Source organism: Musca autumnalis, unplaced genomic scaffold (assembly GCF_047663935.1).
Source record: "Musca autumnalis isolate F117 unplaced genomic scaffold, ASM4766393v1 scaffold_1, whole genome shotgun sequence".
Lineage (NCBI taxonomy): Eukaryota > Metazoa > Arthropoda > Insecta > Diptera > Muscidae > Musca > Musca autumnalis.
Window position 1 is genome coordinate 203,447,939 of NW_027411644.1, and position 19,641 is coordinate 203,467,579.

Genomic DNA, 19,641 nt, shown 5'->3' on the forward strand with positions numbered 1-19,641 from the left:
ACAACAAATAATATATTTTGAATTATTTTTTCTTTTAAGACAATAAAAACGACTATAACTTTTGCGCACTTTTTTTTTAATTTTCAAATGGAATTGCAAAAGAAATTGCGTTTTCCATATATCCTATTTAGAAGTTATACAAATTATATATTAAATGATATTTCGAGACTTTATTTCAAGCGAATTTACGTACTTTAAAAAACAAGCACAAATTTTAAGTATATTATTTGCAAAAATATTTATTAAAAAAACTGACTCTCAATTCTAATATTGTTGACATTTTTATACTGTTACCATGAAACGATAATACTTGAATGTGTTGCTTTTTCTATGATTCAGTATTACAAACTGCGAGTGTTACGATGTTATGTTAATCATATTCTTTTCTATATATACAAGGTCCTTTCATGTAAGTCGAACAGTTAAAATATTGTGTTATATTTGCTTAACTGTGATATTTTTCGAGTATTATATTCGAAAAACGTGAGTTGCCATAAAATATAATGGGAAATATTAACCATTGTTATTATGGACACAAACCCATCACAACAGTGGTGAAGTTAAAAGGATATTCGAACATGCTTGCTTCGACATATAACGCTAAGGCCAGTGAGGTTAAAAGATTCCTCGAAAGGAGCAACAATATGTCAAAACAACGATGGTTATGAGAACGTGAAAATGCCGCTACCACGATGTATTCACGACATGCAAGAGAAACGATGTTGGTTACGACTTCAGTGAGCAACAAGGATAATTGGAATGGGCGCATGACAGGAGAGCGAGAGAAAGCTGAATTTTTAAAACTGTTGAAACTCTTTGTGTATGAAAGGGTGTTTGGATAGTTGGTGGACGATTATTAGCAAGGTCTTACATTAAATAAACGAAATTCCTTTAAAGTTGAATTGAGGATTCGTGAGTTTTGTTGGCAACAATGCGAGAGCAATTTTTTGGCACTTGCTCGTCTTTAGGTGCTTTTCGAAAGTTTTGAGAGAGCAGGAGAGCGTTTTCACTGGTTGAAATCATTGACAGTGAGTTCAAAATAAGTTTACTCTAAGCGAATGGTAAAGCCTTACGAAAAAAAAAACAAAAGCGACCGATGTGTGACTATTTGTGAAGACGACGAATTAACTTCGCATTCAGTTTGAATTGTGTCCTCGTAATGAAAGGATATTCGTTACATTGTTGTTAAGTTGTTATTATTTTATTCAATATTTACCACTTCAAAATATAAAAAAGAAGAAAGAAAAAATAAAAATCAAAATAATCGAAGCCAAGCAAAAGCAAAAGTGTCACACACCAGAGCATCCATCCTCTTGATACGAAGACGACGACGATAGATAGGCAAGATTGAAAGTTGAAATTCTTTGTCTCGGAACAAGAACGAAACGTAAAGGAATAGAATTTTTTACTGTAATAAAAGCGAACGACAAGTTGAAAATTTCAACGAGAAAACGCGACTTAGATTGATTTCGAAACGTGAGTGTGTGTGCGTGATATAAAACGAGTATCAACCAAAAAACCGAAAATCTTAAACGAGCAGCTAATTAAAAAGAAAATAATAAAGTCAAACAAAACGGAAATCGGTGAATCAAAATCACAAAGGCATATAATTTTGTTATCAAAGCAAAGAAAGATCAAAAAAAGAAATTAATTTCAAAAGATTGCAAAACCAAAAGCCGAAGCATCAGGAGCAGCGAAAAAAATATCTGTTAGTGTTTTGAAAGAGTAATTAATTTTCTTGATGACTTGATCACCAAAAGTGTTTGAAAATATTGAAAAAAAACTTGGAAAAAATAATATTGAAAATTTGTTGTAAAGTTGAAGAAACAAGTAAGAGTTATGATTTGTATGAAAATATATAAGAAATTATTTTTAAGGAAAATTGTTAATTTTCATGAAGGGAATAATTTAGTTAGGAAAACTAATATAAAGAGACTTGTTGTGGGAAAACAGGAAATGCATTTGAAATGACTATCTTTTATATAGATGACAGTATATATACATGGTTATGCACATAGTTATGCACATAGTGTATACACATCTATATATATAGGGGAAAAACATTTTGGTCGAATTGTTTTAGTTTCGTTGTTTTTAAAAATAACAAATCGATATATACTTTCCATTTTTTTTTAATTTTATGACTACGTTTTGTTCAAATACAAACAACTACAATTGTGCAAACAAAAATATTATCCACTTTTCCCTACATACATACATATATAAAGAGTCATTTGCCCATCCATATATTCTTCATATATATGTATGCTTATTTCTCTATATATGCACTCACATATGCATGTATATATATAATTTCATATATGTATATGTGTGCAGTTGTTGGCCAATATGCGTATATTATGTACTCTTTTTTTATGGCCCATATGACATTTCTTTTTGTTCTTGTTGTCGCAATTGTCGTATAAAATTGTATATAATATATATATATATACATGTGAACAACATCTAAAGTGTCATTTGTCAGGGCAAAAAAAAGTGAAGTGACTGTAATGTGATTAAACACTTTAAAATTCAAGAAATTGTTGAGACAATTGCTATTATTGCAATATTATTTCTTGTTGTTTCTTATATATGCATGTTTAATAAGTTTTCCATATGAATAAATTATAAAATACGATGTTTTACATGGTGGTTGCCAGCATAAAATTATTTATTAACTATGCCGGTAATGTGGGGAGTAAACAATTCGTACTTAAAGAATTTTAATCGTTAAATTTCCTGCCTTTCAGTCTCTTACTTGTTATAAATTCTAATTTTTTCCTAGAAATTATTCTGAATCCAACCTCCCCACACATGGGAATATCTGTTGATGAAGGCAGATGCGATACTCTGTGCTTTAAACTGAGCATTAGGATTAGTTAAACATCAATGAAAAAAAATGTGTAATCGTCCTGAATTTAATTTTTACTGAAAGATTGGTTACTAGATTAAAAATTTAGGATTGTAGCCTTATAGTAGTTTAACTTATGGGCCAAATAGAAAAACTGGGAAAACTGAAAATTTTACATCATTTCTGGAATTGGTATTGACCAAATAAATTGATCAACAATTTTTCAGAACATTCTAAAACTATAAAATTCGTATTTCATGTTGTTTCTACAACATGTTTTTTTAACACTGGACATTGTTGATATATTTATGAAACTGCCGTTTAAAATATACTAGAAATAATTCGATGGAGGTATTTTCAGATTATTTTTAGTTTCGATATTTTCATGTCAAACTATCGATAGTATCGATACTATCGCCCTTTCGTTTCAACACACAGTGGGAAGAGGTGAGAAAAATATTTCTAGATCCAGCATTGGTTCCTGCTTTGTTCAACTTTGTAGGTCCGATTTTGGTTATAGTTCCCACATAACAGTTCCACATGCTATAGGGTATTTTGAGATGTTTAGACACATTTGCACTGCCTAAAAATATGTCTGTTCCAGAACTTATGAATCTATTAATTTTTACTATTTTTTTTTTTGAGGACAAAAATGTTATCGAATAAAAAATTAGTAGCTTCTTGCAGATTCTGAAAGAGGCAATCGATGTAGGTATTTTACAACAATGGAATAATTACATCTCAAAATTTAACAGTTTAGGAGATAAAGATAAAGATAGGTTTATAGCGAGCCAAAAAGTTTGAAAAAAGTTTTGTGGATGTAGGTCCATATTTTGCTATAGCTCCTATATAAAGGTACCGCCAGATTTTCGGTTTTTTAAATATTTGAGTCAATTCGGCAAAAAAATTTTAAAGATAGGTTTATAACGAGCCAAAAATTTGAAAAACAAATTTTGTTAATGTAGGTCCACATTTTGTTATAGCTCCCACATAAAGATTTGACTTTAATTTTGCCTTTGCTCTGAGATAATAAAATACTTCCTTGCAAAAAATGTTCAATATAGCATAACCCCCTTAGACCTTTCGCCCAATTTTCGGTGCCTTTATCGAGGAATTTGGTAGTTTTTCTATATTTTGAGTTTTAAATGAATATAATAACAGCTTCGACAAATTAGTTATCAATATAGGTAATAGGGTTATGACTTTTTGCTATTTTTTGCCAAAAATGATTTCCTGTTTGAGAATGAACGATTTTTTTCTACTAATGCCTAAAATAACATTCATTCCCTATATTTATAAAAAAGTTTTGCACAAACCACTTTGAATTTTTTTTTTTTTTTTGAAAAAATACTATCTGTTATTTTCCACTTCCACACTTCACCTCTCACTTCACGCATCAAGCATTTTTTTCACCAAATTTTCGCTTGTTTTTCGAGTACTTTATGGACGGACTAGGGTGTAATCTTCTTTTTTAAATACCACAAGAAATTCGGAAAAATAACAGTAAATGGGGTGAACAAAATACTTAAGTGTTGTAGTGAGAGGTTAAGTTTATCTCTGAACATACCCGTATGAAATGAAAAAAAATCTCCAAAAAATATTTCCTGTTGCACGAATAAATGACCGTTTGCCTATTAATGACTAAAATAACTTTTATTGCACATAAATATTGAAAAAGGTGCCGCACAAACCACTTTTTATGATATATGAAATAATTTTATATATAATATAAATTGTTATATATAATAATACGACGATAAAATAGTGAGGTTATGTCGTGAGGTTATGTCGTGTGCCCCTATACATTGTTTTAAGTTAAATATATTCTTATAGTGACTTCAAAAAATGGTCAAAAGTTCTGAAAAATAAAAAAGTTGAAAGTTTTTTTTTATCGAATCACTTTATATCTTAGATTTTATTTAATCTTATGTAAAAACTCATCACGCTTTAATACAGGGATATGAGGTTGTAAATAAGTCATAACCCTAATAGGTAAAAACTTTGATATAGATCTTATTTAGCTACCTCCAGATTTAAGAGTGTAAAGATTTTAGAAATTTAGTTCAGTTCTAAATGTATTCGCTATTCAATGTATTCATAATTGCGTGCTGGTTAAAATACCTTTTAAACTAACTTCCATTTTAGAAATAACACATTAATAACAATTAATTTATTTATCTTGAACTCAACTACAACTCTTATGATGTTTTAAAACTCACCACCTGATCATCTTTTCACATCAAAATCTTGGGACTTCTCCCTGTGTTGTAAAAAATATCGAGACTCAAAATACTCCTAACATTAGTAAAATATTAGTTATAACATCAAAAGTACCACAAAAAGTCTTTTACAAAGAATTTATTTTTAACGAAGTTAGAAAAAAAGAATTATGTATGAATACGTTTTCAATACCTCAAGCCTTAATGTTCGTTTTGGAAAGTGGATAATTTGTTTATAATTTCACTCACTTTATAATTTCACTTTGCATAATTTCACATTTTTATAATTTTACTTTGCACCACAAACAAATCACTACTTCTTCGACTGCACCGCTGTAAATTGAAAATATTGATTTTAAAAATTTGACGTGTTTATTAGAGAATATTCATTTCATTCACAAACAAATTTGTCGCAATAAATTTTTCGATTTTTGTCCATGGGCTGAACCACTGTAATATGGTGTGAAATATATATGTACATTAGGGTTATGACGTTTTTACAACCTCATATTCCTGTATCATAGCGTGATGAGTTTCTACATAAGATTACAAAAAATCTTACCCTTTTCAATATTTGAGTGGAATAAACGTTATGTAAGTTATTAGTAGGCTTAAGTTTATTCACAGGAAATAATTTTTGTGATTTTTATATTTAAATGGAATAAACGTTATTTTAGTGATTAATAGGCAACCGTTCATTATTTTAAAATTTGAATTTATCAGAATTATGGGCAAATTTTAAAAGTCACTGTAAGCAGATTATATGATAATATCTTTTTAAGCCACACGAGATAGCAAAACTGACATAATATTTGTTTCTCACTAATTCTCTTTAATTCTAACAATAAAAAAATGCAGTAGACTGTTTGTGGGCGACCTTTTTCAATATTTGAATGGAGTAAACATTATTTTAGTTATTAGGAGACTTAAGCTTATTCATTCGCTCAAAAGGAAATAATTTTTGAGAAAAAAAAAATTTATGAAATTTTTTCAAAAAATATTTTTTTTTTTTTAAATCGAGTTGTGCGTGAACTTTTTTATATTTCAATGAAATAAAAGTTATTTTAGTGATTAATATTAATAAGTTCAAACATCTGTGCTACAGGAAATAATTTTTGAGAAAAAATATCGAAAAGTCATAACCCTAATGTACATACAAAGTATGACATTTTTAAACATTATATACATTTTGAGGCAATAAATAGAAATTTTCGAGCTGATTATTTTTTTTTCTAAATATTTTTTCATTCTTCAATCAAGTTTACTTAAGAAGTAAAAACAAAATTGGAATTCGTTTTAGAGATACAGCCCATCGCTCTAAAAAGTCCATATTTAGCCATGTCTGTCTCCGGGTAATCAATAAAAATCACAATATGAACTATGACACCTTGTGACGCTAAAAAGTACTAATAACTTCTAGTAAGTATTAGGTTTACTAGAACAAATTAGGTGTAGATTTTATGACAGCAGCTTAGTTTTATTCTAACTTAACGGAACTTTATAACAGTAACGTTAAGTCTTCGATACACATTCGCCTCATTTACTCAAAGAGTGACATAACTCAAACAAAAAATTATTTTTATGCACATTCTTCTTCATATTGTATCAAAATTTCATGCATATATCTTTACAATTCAATACATAGATATCTACTACGCACGAAAATGTCCTAAGTCCAATCTTTCTGTATTAAAGATTGTATTATTGTGGTAAAAGCAGTATTCTTCGTTTTTTTCCTCTTCAATACCCGTATTTTTATTAAATTTCATCGCGTTTGGAAGATAATTGAATATCTTTAATATTTTGTTATGTCCAATATTAATGTAACTTGGCGAAATCTTCGTCCCAGATCCCCCGTGCCATTTGTCATATCTCGACGTGATAAAGCGATTTGTGTCCGTTCGTCCATTAAAAATTGTAATAAAAACTCCAGTCCTCAATTGTGGACCGATCGTCACGAAATGTTGTGGGGAGGTCAAGTTCTGACCAGAAGAGACCCCATTATTTGTTGGTGATAATCGTAAAATGTGAAATGGACCAAAGACAAAATTTTTATCTTATCTTGCAGCGGCTCTGGAGTTCGCGAAATTTTAAGTTAGTTTTGAGTTAACGACAAGGAAGAAGCTTGCGATTTAAAATGATGATCAAATAACAACTAGCGGGTTTAATGGACCAAAACTTTTGAGTGAAAACTGTTAATTTTTTTAATTTGATGACTATTTTTTTTTATTCCTGGAAGACACGTTCCACCTAAGTATATTTGAAAAAGAAATTCTTGGCCTTTCCAGTGATGCCAAATATATTGATATGCATGGCCAGATAACAGAGTTTCAGCCAAATATATTCTGGGATCCACTGTTTTAATTGTTTGTAGTGTAACCATAATCACGCTAGAGGACACATTTTTAGTTCAACATCGACAAAATTTTGTACGAAGGAAGACGCTAATAATTGCGGAAGATGACCGGATAGTACTTGGTGGGTGAAAATGATCATATGGTGTTATAAATAACTAAATAAAGTTGCTTAAAAAATATACGGAAAAGAACTTTTCGCCTTTCCATTGATTCAGATGAAAGTAGTGGTTAAATAACGGAATTGCCAAATATATATGTGGGTTAGAACTACAACGCATTATTCCATTATTATTTTTTTTGAGGTAAACTCTTCCTCTGATCCGAAAAGTTTAGTTCGAACCATTGAACTCAATTTGGCTTGAATTTTAAACAGCACAGACCCGTCAATATTGCATCATCGATTAAATCGAAAAGTTGTATAGAATGGAACGTTTTTAAAATTTGAAAAAATGTATGATTCAAATACATACAAATTTATGATCATACGGCTCGGGATTATTATTACTTGATAGAATACTTGATTTTGTTAATAATGTTAAGTAAGATATACGAGAAAAAAAAATAAATAAATAACAAATTTAGATTTTTTACAAATTTTGCAATATGCGCGGTATTTGAACACATACGTCATCAAAATTGGCATTAATGAAATGACCAGAAGCCCAGCTTTCATAATCAGTGAGCTTATAAAGCAAACTAGCTAACAAGTATAAATTTTCTTTGCAAAATAAATAATTAAATGGAAATGATCAGATTTTTATGCTAAAGTTCGATTCTCCGCCAATTTTTTTCGCGATTTTTTTTTTCGAATTTTTCCTAAATATTAACATTAAAATGGTCATATCTTTTGCGCGCAACGATTTTTTCTTAATATACATATGTACCAAAATTCATTGATGTAGCATTAACAATTGTTTTGGATTTTTTTAAAATGTAGAACTCGGTTTTAAAAAAAATTTTCCCCATATACTAAAAATGTTACCTTGTGATTAAGTTATTTTTTAAACTTTTTCAGTCATTACTTTCACTTGCTTTCACATGGTAATTCCATTAATATGTTTTACAGAAACCCAAGTTGTATAAACAATGCTTACGTATTATTATTTGAGTAGAAAACAGTTACAGTTAGCCAAACTGATTTGTTTTGGAATGACGTTATATTATATAATGGTTGGTGCAGTCTTTAAAAGCCAAACAACTTCATTCAAATCTTTTGATATAAGTTAAATTTCCTTTCCCTTTCCTTTAATGCAGTTCAGAGCGGTGAAAAAGATCTCAATCAATGAGAAATGTCTGCTAGATGCTAATCTTTTCCAATTCAATAGTTGAAGTTTTAGCGATCAATAAGATTTTTATTTTATTACTTTAAAAAATACATAGTTTTTTAATACTTTCGAAGGCTAAAAAGTAAATTCCAGTCATTTCGGTGGGATAGCGAATCTAAAACCTTCAAAATAATCTAAACCGCGAGGTACTGTTATATGAAACCATGGAACTGTTCGGACAAAATTCTAAGCAAAATTTAACCCAAAGGAAGATTAAATAACAATTTCAAGCTCTTAAAGTGGGATAATAAGTGTAAACCTTTCAAGATAACGAAATTCACGAAGAACTATTCTATGGAGCCTGTAGCAAAATATGGTCCTGTACCTACCATTATCTGTGGAAATATTTTTTTACCTGCAACAGCGAGATGAAATGCCAAATTCCAGTCATTTCGATTGGCATAAAACGTTAAAAATTCCGAAAATCAAGAGGTACCGTTTTCAATACCAATAGAACTTTCTGTACCCAATTATAAAACTCTGTCCTTGATTTCAACAGGGAGATGGACAGACAAACATCCTTAGATGGACATAGAAATATGCTGATCAAAAATGTGTAAAGTTTCCATAGAGTCTCCTGAGAATATTTCGATGTGTTACAAACGGTATGAAAACATTTAATACGGTGAATGGTATAAAAAGTATTTTGTTGACCAGGAGTTCCTAATCCGAAACAATTTTTATACCCTCCACCATAGTATGGAGGGTATATTAAGTTTGTTTTTCCGTTTGTAACGCATTGAAATACTCATTTGCGACCCTATAAAGTATATATATTCGTGATCAGGGTAAAATTCTATGTCGACCTGAGCACGTCCGTCCGTCCGTCCGTCCGTCCGTCCGTCCGTCTGTGGTAATCACCCTAGCATCCACAAAAATGGAGATAGGACGCTGAAATTGCGTCTTTTGTTTTGCAGGCAGGTCAGGTTCGATGATGGCCTATATCGGTCCACGTTTTGGTATAGCCCCCATATAACGGTACCCCCCGATTTACGGTATTTTGACGTTTTTAGCTACAATTTCAGACCGATTTGGCTATAATTTGACACTTAGGGTTCCTAAGTATCAATAAACATATATAACAAAACTTGTGGACATAGGTTCACGTTTTGGTATAGCCCCCATATAACGGTACCCCCCGATTTGCGGTATTTTGACGTTTTTAGCTACATTTTTAGACCGATTTAGCTATAATTTAAAATTTAGGGTTCTTAAGTATCAATAAACTTATATAACAAAAGTTGTGGACATAGGTCCACGTTTTGGTATAGCCCCCATATAACGGTACCCCCCGATTTGCGGTATTTTGACGTTTTTAGCTACATTTTCAGACCGATGCAGCTATAATTTGACATTTAGGGTTCGTAAGTGTCAGTAAACTTATATAACAAAAGTTGTGGACATAGGTCCACGTTTTGGTGTAGCCCCCATATAACGGTACCCCCGATTTACGGTATTTTGACGGCTTTAGCTACATATTCAGACCGATTTGGCTATAATTTGACATTTAGGGTTCTTAAGTGTCAATAAACATATATAACAAAACTTGTGGACATAGGTCCACGTTTTGGTATAGCCCCCATATAACGGTACCCCCCGATTTGCGGTATTTTGACGTTTTTAGCAACATTTTTAGACCGATTTAGCTATAATTTGACATTTAGGGTTCTTAAGTACCAATAAACATATATAACAAAAGTTGTGGACATAAGTCCACGTTTTAGTATAGCCCCCATATAACGGTACCCCCGATATACAGTATTTTGACGTTTTAGCTACATTATCAAACCGATGTAGCTATAATTTGACATTTAGGGTTCTTAAGTGTTAATCAACTTATATAACAAAAGTTGTGGACATAGTTCCACGTTTTGGTATAGCCCATCGTGCGTCTGCCGTTACGTATCTTGTGCGAAATACTACTAATTTCAGTATTTTGAATTAGTTTATTTAATTCAGGCCTGCCCATACAAATACAAATATATTTTGTTAGTCCATATTTACATTAGACAATTTTCCTTGCGGAAATTGTCAGTTTGAAGGAGAGAGGGGTGAGGAATATGGTAACCCTTTCCTTCTCAACACCCTCTTTCACCGACAAACTGACAATTGCCGCAAGGAAAATTTCCTAATGTAAATAAGGACTTATTGTGTTGGTTTTGAAACACAAACATACCTTCAGTCTGAATTTATAAAAATTACAAAAAATTAATTTTATAAACACATTTTACAATTACGCGGATAAGCTAATAATTAGACAGTTTCGTCTATTATCCAGTTGCTACATAAATATTTACAAATCTTTTATAATATTATCTCAAGTAATTTTGGCTTGTTGGGTTGTATTTTGTAATAGAAAAAATTGTGTATTGAAAATGTTCGTTTTAAATACAAAAGCTCTCTCACCCATGATTTAACAGATTTCTTCAAAATAATGAACCGCCTTTAAACGCTTCTACAAAAATTTTATTTTTTTTTTTTTTTTACGAATGTGTTATATAACTTCAATTTAAGATTTTCTGTGTTTTTCGCGACTATACGTTCTACTCAACAGCTACAAAGCAAGTGAGTAATTTTGACATTCTCTTTCCACAAAAGACTGTCCTTTCGAAAAAACATAAACCCAAATTTACATGGATAAATGTATTTTTACATGCTATTTCGTATGGCTTTCCGCTCGCATAGATTTTCGTTTCGAAGTTGTTTACATGAACAGAAAGTGATTTTTATCCACTTCGGAAGCGCAAGAAACCTTTCGGTCGACATACATAACTTCCAGGAAAAATACAATTTCTCATAGAAATTTTGCAAACAATTTTTGGAATTGTTTTTGCAGTTGTGAAATCGAGAACTTTTCGTCGACATAAGTCAATATATAAGTTACATGACATGAACAAATATCACAGTGCGCCTTAACTAAATTTAAATGAAAAGTGTTTACACCTAGGAAGTTTTTGCGGTTTCTGCATCCCTATCGAAATGGCATTAATGAAAGTGTTGTAGCAGTGAAAATTCTCTAGAAGTTCAAATTTTGACAATTTACTGACTGTATCGTCTCCTTATAAATCAAGGTCATGACTGCAATATCCCAACTTACGAGTAAACTTATATATCTCAAAACAACCTAGGAAAAAATTACGAAAACCAGTCTTATAGAGAATTTTCACAGCTATAATATTTTCTCTAGTCACATTTCGATATGACTTACGTGTTTTCAAGCAAATCGTGAAAATCTACCAAAAAAAAAAAAACTAAAAATGTGACATGAACTTCTATATCTCAAAAATGGTAAAACGTAGGACTAAATCGTCACGGCCAATTTTCTGGAGAATTTTCACAGCTCCAAAATTTTCTTAAGACCCATTTCAATTGGACTTGCGGTTTCCAAGTAAAATAGCGAAATCCTAAAATAAACCTAAAAATGTAAACTTTCACCGCGATGTATTTGAAAGTCTCTCCGTCGATTTTTTTGTTTTTTTTTTATTTTCCTCATCTATGAAAATTGTAGTTTCAGAAACCGCAAAAGCTTCCCAGGACTAAATCGTCACGTCCAATTTTCTGGAGAATTTTCACAGCTACAAAATTTTCTTAAGACCCATTTCAATTGGACTTGCGGTTTCCAAGTAAAATAGCGAAATCCTAAAATAAACCTAAAAATGTAAACTTTCACCGCGATGTATTTGAAAGTCACTCCGTCGATTTTTTTGTTTTTTTTTTTTTATTTTCCTCATCTATGAAAATTGTAGTTTCAGAAAATCCAGTTCGGATTTTATGGCCTCATTTAAACCGAGCTAAATCTACACTTTTTTGCATTTATCAGGCCTTTATCTCAGAAACGAATAGGAATTTGGCCTTGCTGTCTTTAGCAATATTATAGCCCTAAACTAGTAGAACTTATCTTTGGAAAAAAAAACACATAAGAAAAACTCCATCAAGGGCATCAAAATCTATAAAATATAGAAAATTTTACATAATTACTGAAATTCTGGTCAGTATCGGCTAAACTATTGGGAGTTGAACCTAGTAACCTTTTGCAAAAATCTTCCAAATTAAGTTCTCAACAATTCTTTAGCATTCTGAAACTCTAAAATGCTTACTTCATGTTGTTCCAGCAGTATTTTGCATCATATCTTTTACAACACGTATTTCAAACACAGTTCACACCAACAGTTTATTCTCGCATTTCGGATTTCACTATATTATTGACATTTTTATTAAATCGTCGTTGAAAAATGTACTGAAAACAACGGCATAGAGGCATTTTACAACAATGAAAAAAATATTTAGAAAAAATTAACGGTTTTAGAGATATGGTGCCAAATGTATAAAAATTGTGGAATTTTTGCATAAATTTTGAAATTTGAGGCAATAAATGTAGTTTTTCGAGTTCATTCTGTCTCCAAATATTTTATTTTGTTCTTATCTACAAATTTGCTTCAGAGGTCAAAAGAAGATTCGCATTGATTTCAGAGATATAGCCCAGAATTTCTTTAAAAACTCAATATTTAACCATGTTTAGATGGGGCCATAAAATCTGAGCTGGATCTGACACAACAAAACCCAAGTAGGGCTTCTTGTCGTTTAGGTCTGTACTTTCAAAAAATCCTCAGTTCGAATTGTTTGCACAAGATCACCTTAAAAATGTTGCACAGTGTAATACAATTTGTCCCCTTGTACAAAAAAGTTCACCCAATACGTACAAGGTGTTATACATTGATTTGAGTGTGTTTTTTTTGGGCAGAAATTATGCTGAAAACATGGGGTACAGATATTTTTTACATTTAAGAACTAACCGGGCATATCACATGTTGAAATCCCTACATATAAACACCATTAGTGCTACTAAACGTGTATATATATACCCACGTATAACTAGTATTTTTTTTTTGTAAATAATTTTTGTATTCTTGTGAGACCCGGTCTATTTAAGTGATCTAAATTTATATAGGAGGTTCCGGAACTCTAAAATGAACTCTAGACTATTAAATATCGAATAAAACCTTTGTCACTGGGCTGTTATCCTTAGAACCCAGGATTCCAATGCATTTTTTAATAATGTGCCAAAATAATTACTAAAACGGTTGACTGACAATACATTATCAAAACAAAAAAAAAAAATCCGCATATTTTGAATTAAATTTTCTCAGTTGCAAATGTTTTGAGCAGGGCCAAAAGTGAGTTCCAGCTTTGCTCTTTTATATTTTTCCAAAAATAAGTGCAATAATTACAAATTATTTTTTCACTTTTGAAAAAGTGGCCAATAAACAATCAACATATAAAAATGTATGCATTTCGATCCCTAAATATCCTCAGGAATATACAAATATTGATATAGTTGCAAATGTTTTGAGCATCACTGTACATATTTTATTTTGATTAAATATAGTACTTGTGATAAATACTTTGTGACCTTTTATACCTCTATGTTACTCCTAAACATGGAATTACATTCGAATTCAAATTTTTATTTAGAGTTTTAAAAATTCGTAATGATAGAGTTACGATTTGGCCAATCTTTGGTAAGAAAGCTGTTCATCCTAAAAACATATCAAAAATCCTCCGACACTTCTAATAAATGTTCTTAAAAATACACAGCCAAATGATGACGCATATCTACAAAATAGGAGAATAGGTTTCACTTGCCAATATCGAAGATATTTTATTAAATTTTTTAAATGTGAGAAATGAAAAGTTTTATTCGCAATTGTTCAATAACTTTCTCACAGGAATTTGTTAATATACAAAAAGGCGATGGCAATTTGATATAAAATAACATTATTTTTTAGTTTTATACAAAAAAAAACATAACCTCACATCAATACATATGTGACACATATACAATATTTAATACCTTAATCATGCATACGTGTTCATAGATACATAGGTGTTACATATTTCTCTACAGCCGCACACATACACATAAACCTGCTGTCTAAGCCATAAAAAAATTGCTCATAACAATTTTTTATGCAATATTCAACATTTCATGGAACGAATATGAAACGAGATCAGCAGAAAACGACATAACAAAGCAAAAACAAAAAGCAAAGTATAACAAAAAACACCATCAATGAGAAACACAGAAAAACAAGCATCGAGAAATCCAAATGATGTGTAAAATGGATTAGATTTCATAAAACTCATATCATTTCCGCTGTTTTCCTGGTCCCAGTTAAATGTTGAGAGTGTGAATGGCAATAAAAAACAAAAACACATCAGACATACATACATACGTAGGCATGTAGTTCGACAACAACATTGGCTTCCACAAATGTAATTAAATTGGGTGGGTAACAAGTTTTTTTAGCGGGAGTTTCTCAGTGAGCTTATGTAGGTTTCAATTGCCAAGAATCCGTAAACGTTTTAGCATTTGTTTAGAGTTCTTCTTCCTGCTGCAGCATAAAGTCATTTATGTGAATATATGTATGGCTATGTGGAATAACTTTAGTATGGCTATGATAACTTTTTAATATGTTTTATCGGCTAATAAAATTAAATTTTTTATTGTTAATGTGTTTTGTGTGTGATGCATGCGGGAAAGACAATCACCATGTATGTATGAGGTATATAGAGCAGGTGTTTCATGTATGTAATAAATTACAGCCTAAAGGTGATTTGTTTTTGTTTTCATCAGTTAATTATAATTTAAGAAGGAAATTTGTTTTCCAAGAAAAAAATGTACATACTCATTAAAATGTCAGAGAAAAATGTATAAACAATTAATCGTTTTTTTTATCTCTACTGAAAAATGTTATGTATTTAGATACGAGTTTGATGCATTACTTCATAGATATATAGTTTAAAGGGGAATTCTTGTTAAAAATTTTATTGTTAAAGTTTTTTTTTTTTTGCAACTCGAAAATCGTGAATATATTAACTAAATAAATCATTAAGACAAGAATTCGAAAATATCGAAGAAATTCATAGCAGATTCGAAGTAATGGAAATATTAAATTTATATTTATTCAATGAAAATTTATCAATATTCTGCTGTCAGAAAAATATGAGTGAAAATATGGAGTTTGGCAGGTTCGAATAAGTTTTTTTTTATTTAACAAAAACCCGATTTGAATGTTTAAATCCAACATTTTAATGTTAATTTATATAATCGCCTAAAATATTGTGATTTGGTGGAAATAATGTATTTGACTTATGTAGAATAGTTGAAGGTATTATATTTCAATAGAAAATAGCTTTGTCAAGAAGTGATTTTCTGTTGTAATGACAAAAAAATAATAATTGCAATATTGATAACAGAAATATCGAATGTAAAAGTGACAAATAATTTTCCTTTTAGAATCTCCGCATTCGATTTAATTTACCTACATAAGTTCTTTATTTTTTATGGGATTCTCGTGTAGTTTTGTAAATTGATAGTTCAAGTGGGACCCTAAACTGGATCTTATGTGTATAATATGGATTTATATGTATCTGTATAATGTTTTCCTTTGAATTAATCTAATATTACTTTCCAACTTAAACCAATTCTGAATATGTACTACTATGGGGTCCACCACTTCTGTCACTACCCAAAAAAAGTTCAAATATTGTCGCTTCAGTTGACCATAAGGTCTGTTGTCAGATAGATTTCAATTTTTACAGCATGATCTCTGTTTTTTTAAATATATATGTTTTCCAAAAGGTTAAAGCTATCTATTATTTACTTTAGAAACCTCGAAGAGGCAAATATTATTATATTAACCCATATTTAAATACTACAGGCTTCTTTCTATTGGATGGCAAAAATAACCATTAACCCTAAACTAATTTCTTCTTGAATTTTTTAAAAGAAAATATCAATATTTTAAGCAGATATTTCCTTCATCTGAAAGGGCACACCTTAAACTATTTTTGGAATTTTTGTTGTTGAAAAAATAGCATAGTTTTGTGGTAAATGGCTGCCTGCCAAACTCTTTTTAAAAGCGCAGCAGACGCATAGTAGTACTTTAGAACAGTGCCGACCAAGAACAGGGAATACAAAAATGTAAATGTATTAACAACATTGGATATTTATGAGAGCGAGTAAGTAAGTTTGTAATCACTAGACATCGGATTTTAGCATGTTTTTTATTTCTTATCCGATTGGACTCAAATTTTGGATCTAGGGGTTTTGAGGGTCAATTTTTCGATATTTGGGGTCATATCAAAAATATGCAAAAAATATGCAAAAAATATGCAAAATATATGCAAAAAATATGCAAAAAATATGCTAAATATGCAAGTGTTATTTTGACAAAAATCGTCAATTAAATTTGGAAAATCATTAAAAAAGCATTCTAAATTATGTTTTTTGACGTTTAGCATAGTTTTTTGCAGATTATTATGTTATTGAGACTCTCCAGATATTCCGCCACAGGAATAAATCTAGACTAACAAGACTTAAATCAGTTTTCACCAGGTGATAAAATGTCAAATAACCCAGCATTCCTATTACAACATAATTTGCTTCCTATACTCAAAAAAACTCAATCAGAAATGTCAAAATCAACGTGTCCAAATATGGTAATAGTTTCTAATCGGCCGAAATTGTCTAGCAAAAAAACAAAGGAGCTAGAGTTAGTCATCGCTATTTTTGTTTAGATAAAAGCGCAATTTTTTCTAGTTTTTGGAAAAAGGGTTCGTTTTTTTAGCGAAACATGGGGAAATGTACTAAAGTACCATTTACGATTCCACGTTCTGGAATGTAACGATAATTAGAAGTATACGTTTTGAATATCCACATATTAGATTTGAATATATTTTATAGTGTTTGTCCTTTATTCAGTATATACTGACATAAATTGGCAATTTTTGTTCTTTATGGTCAAAAAGCTTCTTTGGAAAAATGCTCTAACTGCCACGTTAATTTTTATGACTTGGTTTTAGTTTAATGCACTTAAAATACATAATTTTATAATATCGGAAAATTGGAAAATGTTCACTCCTCGGCGAAAAGTAATGCATTATTGTTATACCCATCCACGATGAATAATAAGCAAAATGAAGAACGCCCAATGATTAGTGCAAAATGAGATCACTTAGAAAAACCACACAATAGAGTGGTAGTGGTAAAATAAGTCAAAAACCTTGGAATTGTTTTTAAAATGGCAAAACCACTCACATATTTCTGCTAGAAAAGTATTTGGAATGCTAAAAAATATGGTTCGTTCATTCCTGCTACAGGAAAACAATTTTGATAACACAGTCGAAAAGTCATAACCCTTTTGTATACACAATTGTTTAATTTATACCCGTCCGTGTACTCGATAATTTGTACTAATTATTACCATTGCTTCGTATTTTGACAGTTGTTTAATGGAGAAGTTGGTAAAAAATTGTTTCAGTTTTGTTTGTTGTATAGGATATAAATAAATATATTAAGAAAAATATTCGCGCAATATTGTCATTAAAGTTGTCAAATGCACTATACACTAAAAGGCGAAGATTTTAAGGAATATTAATTTACAAAACGATGAAATTCCACATCTGTCTCTAGGTTTGCTTACATCCTGATGTAAACTTTAAAAATGCCATATTTCTAGCACTACTTTCACAATCTGATTGGTTTTTTCTTTTTCTTTTTCCGGATTGTCGAGTAGAAAAATCTCACTATTTTTTACACGTAGAGCACTTTCGTTTAAGTGTTCGTTATTAGCAATTACAATTTAAAAATTATTATTATATAACTTCCACGAGTGATTTAATCATATAACATGATTTATTTTCCTTACAATTCGTTAATCCGAACAATTTGATAATTCGGACATCGCCGAAACCTGTGGTCGCGAATGTACTGTATGTATGGGAGCAATGTCCAAATCTGAATCGATTCTTACCAAAATAGGGATCGTCCTAGGGCCAAAAAATCCCCAATTTTTATGCGAAGTGGTCTATAAATGTGACCTGTGTTTGTTTTCAAAAAGACATGGCAAGATGGATAAGTGCGAATCTATGCAGATCATCAAAAGGAACTGTGGGTCTATTTCGTTTCATTTTGCATGTTGCAAACTCATTCACTAAGACATAATACCCATAGGGTATTAAAATATAGTTATCAGTGCAATCATGAATAAAAATTCCGTGCAGAATTTGTTTCCTTTCCCCAATTTCACAATTTTTTATTTCCGTATTTATGCCCAAAAAAGGAATATTTTTGTCGCTTAGACTAGAATATTTTTATATGTTTTTAATAAAATATGAACGATTTTATGTAATATTCAATATTTTCTTAGCCTTAATTTCTTGCTCATTTTGGCCGAGCAGAAACTGTCAACATATTTGGATACATACATTTTGACATTTCTGATTGAGTTTTTGAACAAATCTGTATTAGAAAGCAACTTATGTTGTAATAAGAGGGCTGGGTTATAGGAAATTTTAAGTCCAGATTTATTGTTGTGGCGGAATAATAATTATTAACATGATAATCTGAAAAGAAATCGAAACTTAATTTAGAACACTTTTTGATGACTTTCCAAATTTAATTTGATGATTTTCTTCAAAAAAATTACTTGCATATTTTGCATATTTTTTGCATATTTTGCATATTTTTTGCATATTTTGCATATTTTTTGCATATTTTGCATATTTTTTGCATATTTTGTGCATATGCAAAATATGCAAATATGCAAAAAAATAAAAAATATGAGCCTGTCATTGCATTCAGTTTTCTTCAAAACGAATTTTGGTCCAATCAGAATTTTCGTATCTTTATTAATAAAAAATATGCAAATATGCAAAATCCGATGTCTAGTAATCACCCCAGCAAACCAATCGTACCGACATCTTAACGAAATCGGAACAAAATTCGGACGATACGTCCGATGTCTGATCTGAAATCGTAACGATATCATACGAAAGTTGTATGAAGTGGTTGACATAATATCGGAACGAAATGTCGGAGCAATATC

At 30.5% G+C, this 19,641-nt stretch overlaps 1 protein-coding gene across 5 annotated transcripts in view; it reads left to right on the plus strand.

The window, feature by feature from the left end:
- Positions 1–1,002: 1,002 nt before the first annotated feature.
- Positions 1,003–19,641, plus strand: part of trv (trivet) — a 341,295-nt gene continuing 322,656 nt past the window's right edge. For 4 of the 5 annotated variants that reach the window (XM_073959929.1, XM_073959930.1, XM_073959931.1 and 1 more), the window contains exon 1: positions 1,003–1,708. The gene's annotated coding sequence lies outside the window, so the exon portion shown is untranslated. Of the gene's footprint in view, positions 1,726–19,641 lie in introns of all 5 variants that reach the window. The other variant, XM_073959932.1, reaches the window with a different exon arrangement.